Source organism: Phalacrocorax aristotelis, chromosome 2 (assembly GCF_949628215.1).
Source record: "Phalacrocorax aristotelis chromosome 2, bGulAri2.1, whole genome shotgun sequence".
NCBI lineage: Eukaryota > Metazoa > Chordata > Aves > Suliformes > Phalacrocoracidae > Phalacrocorax > Phalacrocorax aristotelis.
In genome coordinates, this window is record NC_134277.1 from 125,841,546 (window position 1) to 125,852,392 (window position 10,847).

A 10,847-nucleotide genomic window follows, 5' to 3' on the forward strand; every position below is an offset into this window, starting at 1 on the left:
GGTAAACGTGGCGTATGCCCTTCGGTCATGGAAATGTGTGCCAGTTTCTGGTATAGTGGGGCTATGATGACAGTGGTGTGAAGGACTTAAAACCACCGCCTGCCAGGAGGACATGTCAAACACGTGTGTATAACTTCTTTATCAAAGCTGCAGAGCTTTGAGTCATGCTGGACAAGAGGGTACAGCACAGGTATCTGACCTTGCCGACACCTTCCCTCAACTTGCAGTGTAAAAGTGGGTGATGGCAGCAGCATCGCTCTTTGAAGTGATGTTTGCCAAGGGTGATGAACTTTACTGAACTCCCTGCAATGGGGATGGAACTGACACGCTGTGATCCCCTCTGGGTACTCAGTGCAGAAGTGTTCAGCCTACTGATCCCAAATATGCTTTGGTACGACTTGCTGGGAGTGGCAGCCGAGGGCTCGCTCAGGTGAACAAGCAGCATGGGCTGAGCTCTTGTCTGCCTCCAGAGCTGACCCTCTTTATTCAGAACAGTGAGATGAATGAAAGAAAAGGTGCAAGTAATTCTAGCGTGATACGGAAGTATTAAAGCATATGCTCAAGTACTGAGTATGTGTCCAAGTGCTGTTATAAACCGGGGCCTCACCTTGGAGCGTCATGTTTTCCAATCCCTCCACTAGGATTGTATTTGCAAACACGCAAGCTGTAACTGTGATGCACAACAGAGATAATCAGCAGCCTGCCATAGTCAGCTGCAAACAGAGCGCTGCTATGTAGCTCTTCGCTCACCATTTTTGCACATTCTCCTATGTGCCTGTGGTAGGTATTCCTCATAGTGTCTCTACTTTTAAGAGAGTCTAGCTGTACTGCAGGAGGAAGTGGCCCACAAGAGATTTATCTCCTTCCTCCAGGAAAAAAATATATTTGTGGGTGGTTACTTGGGCAGTTTGGTCTAAGACATCATTTAGAATACAGATGTGTCCAGGCTGTCAGGATGGATTTAAAGGGAGAAGTTTGGAGAAAAAAAACCAAAAAGGTAATTCATAATATAATCCTCACTGAATAGTAAAGAGAGTGAGGCAGCTTCCTACCATTTGGGACTTGGTAAAATTTCTCCCTAATAAAGAGTAATGCAAGGTTTCTGCCATGGAAAAATTAGAGACACAGCAGGGAAGCAAAACTAGCAACAGAGGTCCAAGGATCTGAGGTCTGTAGTGATGTTTTGTGAAATGAGGCTGTAAGGCTAACGGACAGCTAACAGAAAGAATAGTTAGCAAGGTTTTAATGAATTGAGTGTACGTGAAATCAGTGGGTGGGAGAGCACACTCTAACACGGGAGTAAGCTGGACTGGACCAACACATGGGATGGAAACAGCAGCATGTAACAAACCAAAGAACGAATTTAAACCTCCATGCACTGGCTGGAAGACTCCAGGTGAGGCCGCGATGAATACCTCATCCTGGGCTTGCAGATCTGTGCCCTGAGGGAATCACAGAATCACTGGTTGGAAGGGACCTCAGGGATCATCTAGTCCAACCTTAAAGTCAGGGCAGCTTTGCAGGTAGGTAGGGGCTGCATGTGGAAGTAAATGGTTGGGAGAGAAGAAAACAAAGAAATAATGATTCTGTGCCAGACCTGATTTCAGTTCTGTGCTTCTCCTTCTTTGCAAATTCTGTTGCTTTTTGTCTTGTTTTAGTCAGTAAATAGCCTGGAGACAGTGAGATGCAGAACTTTTAGCGTACTCTAACACACCCTCTAACATGTGGCCACTAATTCTCTGAGTGTTCAGCCTCATTTATACTTGCATTACTGCAAGCCACTGTAAAAAAAGGAATTGTGTCCTTTGCTGCCCCAGCAAAAGGTGTTTTGTAGGTCTCAGGGAGATGGGAATTTCCAGCTCTGCACCGTGCTTTCTAGGACACTAGCTGGTGTGATTATTCAGCATCAGGTTTTTTGGCTATTCTGAAGGAAGTGCCTCTCAACAAGAAGAAAAATACCCTCTGTGCCTCAGTGACACTTTGCAAAAGTCAGAACATTCTTGCTATCTTGTGATGGTCAATTTTGCCTTATGCATTTCTGGTAAGTTGAGATAACACTGCAAATGGCTGTGAGAGTAAAGGCTGCTACATTTCTCTGCATTAATTGTTGGTCTGTAAATAGCAGAAAAATGCTGTGAGGGGAAAAACTGCTGATACTTTTATATTAATTTTTATGTCCATGATACCATACTTAGTTACGAGATGCAATGACACTCACCCTTGAGTCTCTGCTATTTGCAGAATCCCAGCATTGGTGCTTTTGGATTTTAACTTGCCTTTTTCTCTGCAATCTCTAAATTATTAAGGTCTTCTGCTGCACACGAAACCCACACATCAAAATTTTGGTGAAACCATTTTGTCAGAGAACATGTAAATTCATGAACATTGATCATGAAGTATTTACGGGGTGTTCTTCCTTGGGCAAGGTTTCACTGTGTTCTCCTTGTTACTTCAGGAAAGCTCCAAACCTGCTACTTTCTGAGTGACCCAGCTTGTATCTGAGGAACCAGAGATTAAATTTCCTTGGCTTTGCCAGGTTTGGTTCAAACTTAAATGTCCCTCTCCCACCTCTACAGATTTGGATTTCTATGGTCCACTTCATAGTCTATTTAAGTAGAACAGCTCCCCAAAAGAAGATAAGGGTGTACAGGCCTGATTTCTGCCAGGTGGTTCTGGATGTGCCTCGGTGGTACATGCTTCTGCTGCATGGTACACATGTGCAGTGCAAGCAGCTGTTTTTGTGATGTAAAACTCTGATCTAAACCAGGGCGATGATTTGTATTCAGGACTTTGACATCTGGAGTACTAATGAGGCTGTTGGGCTATGAGTGCTCTGTGGGTTAGAAAGTTAGAGTACAAGGAAAAAGACATTTCAAATACAAAAGGAGGGAGAAAAAATCGTGTCCATCTTTTCCAGACACATTTCCCAATTCTTTTGTAAGTTGTACCACATTTTGGTGTATATTAATTACTTTATTTACACTTTGATGATTTTGTCATATCAATTTGCCTACATTTGTTTGAAATGCATCCACTGCATTTGTTAATACATTTTTTCCTATAATAAACTGTTGTATCTTTGTGCATTATGTATAAGACTCATATTTGAAAAATTCACTGTTGTCACACTTCAGCTCTGGTTTTAATGCCTATACCTGGCTTTTGATGTGTGAAACTGAGCATCATGATGTTAGGTGACAAAGGACTCATGCACGTGATACCACAGCAACATAAAGTGGTATGATAAAAAAATCTCACTTTCTGAAATACATCTACACCAACGAAGTTTGTGAAGAAAGGAGACATGTCCAGGAGAAGAGTCCTCTCAGCTACCCCTAAGGAAAAGGCTTATCACTGCTTTTGTAGCCATTTATCTTTCATTGGATTTTATACTAGAAAACCTAGAAAAACAGTGCTCAATTAAAACTTTTTTCCACAGCTGACTTTGAATAGCCACAGGAGATTTTTACTTCTGTGGTGTATTTTTTTTTTCAGACATCACCTAGCTAAGCGTGAAACCTCACCCAGGTTTCCATTTCACAGGATTCTCTTCCTATGAAATCAGCTCAATATTACAGAGGCAGAATTTTTCTCCCCTTTTCTTTTGGTTACGTATGAATGCAGGATATGATCTTAGCACTCACTATGGCATTTCTCATTTATCTGAATATGTAGCAGGTTCCTTATAGTTTCTAGAATGTCTGTATTTCACAGTGCTCATTTAATTTCTGAAATATTTTTCTGTACTAGATTTGAAATCTATAATGTGTTAATTCCATAGCTCAAAGCCAAACAAAACAATTTTTAAAAAGCTTCACTGTTGCCCATTTAACTTCCTGTAGTTGAAGGATGGTTCCACTAACGTTATTTTCCTCAGCCTCCTTCCCATTCCCTGAAAATTATGCCTGGACAAAACATGACCACTGAACCTGGTTTTAGACTGGACTTTGTTTCAAAATCTGCCAGGCTGACAATCGCTTGCTTGTTAAACCCAAAATCATTGTCTCCGAGTTAGGGAAAGAGCTCTGGGAGCACTGGGAAGAAAGCTAGAGTAACATGTGAAGTAACAGTTTTTCAAGGAAGAAATGAGTAAGAAAATAGAAAGCAATGATCACGCCATGATTTGATCCATAGTTCACCCACATCTTCGATGCTGAGCGAAGACTAATTCCCCTGCATCTTCCCCCCATCTAGGATCTAGTAGAACCTGGGAAGTATGCAGAACAGTGATAAGGCTGGTCACACTATGCAATAGCTTCTGCTTAAGAGACATTTCAACAGCTTGCAAGAGAGTTGATTGGGGAGGGGTGTGATAGAGGAGTATAAAATCTCTAATGGCGTGGGTGAAGTGAATGATTATTCACTTTCTTACTTTCTCACAATAAATAAGTAGGTGATAACAGGTGAACTTCATCCTCAAGTTATAAATGGAAGAGATTTCCCTTTCCCTCAGCGCCTGGAAATCAGACTGGTTTTCCTGCCGCAAATGGTAACCCTTTTATACAGGTTGTTTATAAAACAAATACATACCCAGTGTTTCTAGTAATTGCCTGCTAGAAGCTCCTTTTCAGAGATTCAGCAGTCAGCTAAGTTCTGTATGAGTTTTGGGCACTTTATAAGGTGATTGTGGAGAATGTCCTTATTGTTCAGAGCAGCAGTTTAAAGAAAGAAGTGTTTCATTTCAGAAAGCTAAATCACATAGCTGATCCGAAATGACAGATTCATGTACCTATACAGTATCGGCTGTAAAATAGTTCTTTGCAGAAGAACAGCCATACTGTGTTAGACAAAACATCTATTTAACCTAGTATTTTACTTCTCAGGTAACCAGCAGCACGTACTTAGGAAAACAGTGTGAGAACAGGGAAAGCATACAAGTGCTATTTCCCCAGTGCGTACAGGCACATTCAGTTCAGGGACTTCTGAAGCCACAGAAAAGAGTTTTGTGTTTATGGTCCCAATGGATAAATGGAGCAAATGCAGTTGATGTGTTTGCACATTACAGCAGCTTCTGAATAACTGTGGATACGTTGCTTTTCTGCCTTTTGAGCCCTGGGTAATCCCTGTTAATGTTCCCCAGCAAAGACCTTTTGTATGTAAAGTGCACGTTTTCAGTTTGTCCATATTAGTACGTCACCCATGTACAGTTAAAGTCTCAGGGTTTTATCTGACTTGCCTGCCTTTATAGGCACAAGGGCATAGGCACATAATATTTATACTGTGCGATCAGGGGAAGTGATTAACTATTGAAGGTACCACTGTTTTCCCGTTCAATGTGGATTAGCCCATCTGTTGCATTTTAAACTGTGATCCATGGATTGTGCCATCTGCGGATCATGCATAACATAATGACAAAGGTAACTAAAAAAGTAACCCCCCTTCTCACTGTGCTTAAAGTTGCCATATGGGGACATATACCTCCACTGGAAAATTTCCAGGCATCTGCAAACTGAGTTGGAAAAATATATTCAGAAGGGACAATCAGCAAGGAAGGTAGGAAAAAGCTTCCCATGATGTTCAACAAAGACCTCCATCCTTTTTTTTTTTTTTGACAGGCCCCCCCAAACTTCTTGAAGTAATCTAACTTTCTGAGCAAAGAAAATCCAGTGTGTGCAGTGTTGTCCCAAAGTTTTTCAGCTAGAAGCAACCAAAACCAAACCTCAGCTGTAAAGATTCAGTTTTATTTTCATGTTGTCCTCATTTGTTTATTTGCACTCCCAAATCCTCATGGGTACAGTTTTGTTTCCCTTGTTTACAGTGATTCTACAGATTGCCTTTTTGTGTTTGGCATAACACAGGGTGAGAAAACAGTGGTCAGGAAGGTATTGCCAAAGAGATGGCCTAGCTACCAACCTCATGTTCCCATTCTTTCCTAGAAGACTGAAAAGCCATGAGAAACAAAAGGACGTGTGATGTATCTGCTGATCTCAGGTCACGTCAGAAGCAGGCAAGGGTCCACTCCACGTCCCTGTGGAGCGGTGCACAGCCATAGTCTCTGCCTCCCAGGGCCTGAACTTTGCATTTGGAACAAATGCCCATAAACGCAGTCACAGCCCGTGGCAAGGCAATCCTCTAACAGCCCCTCCTCTCCAGGATGCCCGTGAAGCCACTATAGAGATCGTGAATTTAACAGACGATTTTTAAAATTGATCTCTCAAGTGCCACAGTCCTCAAAAGGAAGGAGCTGCTTCCCCCACATAACCACCTGGGAGCCTATTTAAAACCTCCTCTGCACTGACTGGCACTACCGTTACTGGTCCCAGTAGGAATGGGGACCGAGTTAAGCGGACTTGCTTCTTTTTAGACTGTTGGGCATTCCCCTTTACGTTTGCACCTACAACAACAGCAGCAACAACAACAGAAAACCCCAAACCCCAATCCCCTTCCTTCCTGCGATGCATCATGCCGTTGATGCTCCGGAAAACCAGGAGGTAAATGAACAGGGCCGAACCCCTCTCACCTCCTGCTGCTGTCACCCGCCGGTCCCTCTCAGCCCACACGTAATCCCTTACGCAACGAGCATTTACCTGCCCAGTTTTAGTGCCAGCGCCCACCGGCACCCATTAAGGCAAACGGCCCGCACCATGAGGCAGGGAGAGGCGGCTGCGACCATCCCCACCAACTCCCCCTCACGGGCGGCCCTTGGAGCCCGCCCCTATAATGGCTCTCCCGGCAGCCCCCGCGGCGGCCACGGCGCCTTCACACCCACCCCCCCCACCCCCCCCGGGGCTGCTGGGGGATGTAGTGCCGGCGGGGGCTGTGGCGGGGCGGGAGGCGACCGGCGGGGGGCCAGGCGCCGGTGGTTTCCCTGGGTGCCCGCGGCCGTGGCGGCCGCCGCCCTCCCCCGCACCGGGAGGCTCGGCTGCTCCGCGGGCGCCTCTGCGAAGGCTGCGTGAGGTGTTCGGGCCTCTTGTGCCACAAAATGGCACCTGCCGGCTGCGGCCGGGCGGGTGGGCTGTCCGCGCTGTCCGCTCTCGGCGCGGAGCTCGGTCCCGTGCTGGAGGGCGGGTGGCCCTCCATGCCTCGGTGATGGCAGATGAGCAGTGACACCTGCTAAAGCCGTAGGCATTTGTTACAGTTAACGTGGGTCCCGCAATGTTTTTCTAAATCTAAGGGACGACTTTCCACAGAGGAGGCTGCCCTGTCACTTGAATATCAGTGTCCTGGTTTTGGCTGGATAAAGTTGATTTTCTTCACAATAGCTGGTATGGGGCTATGTTTTGGATTTGTGCTGAAAACAGTGGTGATAATGTAGAGATGTTTTAGTTGTTGCTAGGTATTGCTTACACTAGTCAAGGACTTCTTCAGCTCCCCATGCTCTTCCGGGTGCACAAGAAGCTGGGAGGGGACACAGCTGGGACAGCTGACCCCAACTGGCCAAAGGGATATTCCGTACCATATGGCATCATGCTCAGCGCTGGTGCGGCCTCACCTTGAGTACTGTGTGCAGTTTTGGGCGCCACAGTACATTAAGGATATAAAGCTACCAGACAGTGTCCAGAGAATGGCCATGAAGTTGGTGAAGGGTTTAGAGAAGAAACCATATGAGGAGCAGCTAAAGTCACTTGGTTTGTTCAGCCTGGAGAAGAGGAGACTGAGGGGAGGCATTGTGCACTACAGCTTCCTCACAAGGGGAGGAGGAGGGGCAGGCGCCGATCTCTTCTCTCTGGTGACCGATGGCAGGACCTGAGGGAATGGCAGGAAGATCATAGCATTATAGGATCATTAAGGTTGGAAAAGACCTCTAGGATCATCAAGTCCAACCGTCAACCCAACACTACCATATCTCCTAAACCATGCCCTGAAGTGCCATTTCTACATGTCTTTAAATACCTGCAAGGATGGTAATTCCACCACCTCTCTGGCCAGCCTGTTCCAATGCCTGACCACTCTTTCAGTGAAAAATTTTTTCCTAATATCCAATCTAAACCTCCCCTGAAGCAGCTTGAAGCCATTTCCTCTTGTCCTGTCGCTAGTGACCTGGGAGAGAGACCAACATCTGCCCTACAATCTCCTTTCAGGTAGTTGTAGAGAGCGATAAGGTCTCCCCTCAGCCTCCTCTTCTCCAGACTAAACAACCCCAGCTCCCTCAGACGCTCCTCCTAAGACCTGCTCTCCAGACCCTTCACCAGCTTTGTTGCCCTTCTCTGGACACGCTCCAGCATCTCGATGTCCTTCTTGTAGTGAGGGGCCCAAAACTGAACACAATGTTCGAGGTGTGGCCTCACCAGGGCCGAGTACAGGGGGACGGTCACTTCCCTACTCCTGCTGGCCACACTATTCCTGATATAAGCCAGGGTGCTGTTGGCCGCCTTGGCCACCTGGGCACACTGCTGGCTAATGTTCAGCCGGCTGTCAACCAACACCCCCAGGTCCTTTTCTGCCAGGCAGCTTTCCAGGTACTCTTCCCCAAGCCTGTAGTGTTGCATGGGGTTGTTGTGACCAAAGTGCGGTACCCGACACTTGGCCTTGTGTCATGGTTCAGCCCCAGTTGGCAACTAAACACCATGCAGCTGCTCAGTCCCCCCACTCCTGTGGGCTGGGGGAGAGAATCGGAAGAGCAAAAGCAAAAGGAAAAAAAACTTGTGGGCTGAGATAAGAACAGTTTAATAATTAAAATAAATTAATAATTATAATAATGATTATGATAATAGTAACAACAATAATGATAATATAATAAAAAGGAAAAAGGGGAAAAAGGGGAAAAACCAGAAACACAAATGGTATAACCGCTCACCACCCACTGACTGATGATGCTGTTCCCAAAGCTGCGATTGCTGCCTGCCTGCCCTGGCTAGCTCCTCCCAGTTAACATACTGGGCATGACATTACATGATATGGAATATCCCTTTGGCCAGTTTGAATCCGCTCTCTTGGCTGTGCCCCCTCCCCTCCCGGCTTCTTGTGCACCTGGCAGAGCACAGGAAGCTGGAAAGTCCTTGACTAGTACAAGCACTACCCAGCAACAACTAAAACATCAGTGTGTTATCAACATTGTTTACATACTAAGTCCAACACACAGCACTATGCCAGCTGCAGCGAAGAAAATTAACTCTACCCCAGCTGAAAACATGACACCTTGTTAAACCTCATACAATTGACCTAGGCCCATCTAGGCAGCCTGTCCAGACCCCTCTGCAGAGCCTTCCTACCCTCGAGCGGTTCAACACTCCCACCCAATTTGGTGTCATCTGCAAACTTACTGAGGGTGCACTCGACCCCCTCATCCAGGTCATTGATAAAGATGTTAAAGAAGACTGGCCCCAAAACTCAGCCCTGGCGAACCCTGCTCGTGACTGGCTGCCAAGTGGATTTGACTCCATTCACCACAACTCTCTGGGCTCGGCCACCCAGCCAGTTTTTTACCCAGCAAAGAGTACACCTGTCTAAGCCATGAGCTGCCAGCTTCTCTAGGAGGATGCTGTGGGATACAGTGTCAAAGGCTTTGCTAAAGTCCAGGTAGACAACATCCACAGCCTTTCCCTCATCCACTAGGTTGGTCACCCTGTCATAGAAGGAGATAAGGTTGGTCAGGCAGGACCTGCCTTTCATGAACCTATGCTGGCTGGGCTTGACCCCCTGGTTGTCCTGTACTTGCCTGGTGAGCGCACTCAAGATGTATCACTCAGTAATCTTCCTCAGTACTGAGGTCAGGCTGACAGGCCTGTAGTTCCCTGGATCCTCCTTCTGGCCCTTCTTGTAGATGGGCATCACACTGGCAAGCCTCCAGTCATCTGGGACCTCCCCTGTTAACCAGGACTGCTGATAAATGATGGAGATGTGCCAGGGGAGTTTTAGGTTGCATATTAGGAAAAGGTTCTTCACCCAGTGGGTGGTGGAGCACTGGAACAGGCTCTCCAGGGAGGCAGTCATGGCATCAAGCCAGATGCTTTTCAAGAAGCACTTGGACAACACCTTCAGAGATATGTTGTGAGTTTGGGGTTGTCCTATGCAGGGACAGGAGTTGGACTTGATGGTCCTTGTGGGTCCCTCCCAGGACATTCTATGATTCTGTGATTCAGGATATAAAGCTGGGGGAAGAAGAAGGAAGGGGGGGGGGACGTTTGGAGCGATGACATTTGTCTTCCCAAGTCACCATAACATGTGACAGAGCCCTGCTTTCCTGGAGATGGCTGAACACCTGCCTGCTAATGGGGAGTAGTGAATGAATTCCTTGTTTTTTTAACTTGTGTATGAGGCTTTTGCTTTACCTGTTAAACTGTCTTTATCTCAAACCATGAGTTTCCTCACTTTTACTCTCCTGATTCTCTCCCTCATCCCACCAGGAGGGAATGAGCGAGCGGCTGCGCGGTGCTTGGTTACTGACTGGGGCTAAATCACGACAATCTGGACCATGAAATTATGGGAGGCTGGTGGCAGATCAGTTCCCAATACAGCAAAACCAGAGAACCTCTTAAGCATCAGGGATATAAGAATGGAGAATGCATTGTTAATGACGCACAGGATCTGCCTCTTTCTTTGTTCCTCCTGTTAGGTCAGGAAAACACGGACAGGAGGACCTCTGATGCATACACCTACTGCCCCCTCAAAGAAGTCTCTGCGAGGTGGGGAAACAACAGTAATCAAAGCTGGAATAATAAAGCATATAGGAACATGCTGGGATAATAAAGCACACAGGAACAGGTGTTTGCCAGCCTGACTTACGCAGGTCAGAACTGCAGCATAAGAGCCTTCTGCTGCATGGGCCTGAACAGGAGTTAGTGGGGAAGAGGGGTAGCAGCAACGTTTAACTGGCACCAGTCCTCCTGCAGGTTCCTCCACCAGCTCCCTCAGTACTCTTGTGTGGATCCCATATGGCCCCATAGACTTGTGAGTGTCCTGGTGGC